This window comes from Plectropomus leopardus, chromosome 4 (genome assembly GCF_008729295.1).
Source record: "Plectropomus leopardus isolate mb chromosome 4, YSFRI_Pleo_2.0, whole genome shotgun sequence".
Lineage (NCBI taxonomy): Eukaryota > Metazoa > Chordata > Actinopteri > Perciformes > Serranidae > Plectropomus > Plectropomus leopardus.
The window spans coordinates 37,719,762-37,720,180 of NC_056466.1; positions in this window are offsets into that span (position 1 = coordinate 37,719,762).

A 419-nucleotide genomic window follows, 5' to 3' on the forward strand; every position below is an offset into this window, starting at 1 on the left:
AGCCGGGGATCAAACCGCCGACTTTCCGATTAGAGGTTGACCCACCCACCCAAGATGTGTGTCCAAGTGACACATCACTTTTGGTATTGAATGAACTTCCTTGAGCCTAAATGTGTGTACCTGAATAAAGTTACACGTGCGTGTCATAGCAATATTTACAGGGAGAGAGAACAAGAGGAGAGGTGGACAGAGGCTGACAGATGAAAACATGAGTGATGGATGCGGATACATGAGGACAGATCAAAGAGGGAGAGAGAGGGATGAGAGAAGGAGGAGCGACAACAGTGGGAGATGTGCATCAGATTATCAACCAGTGTCAGACGCTCTAGAGACAGATTAAGAGGAGGAGTGGACAAGAGCGTGACAAGAGGAGAGACAGCGAGAAAGAGGATGTCTCTGTAAATGCAAGCTAGGCAGCA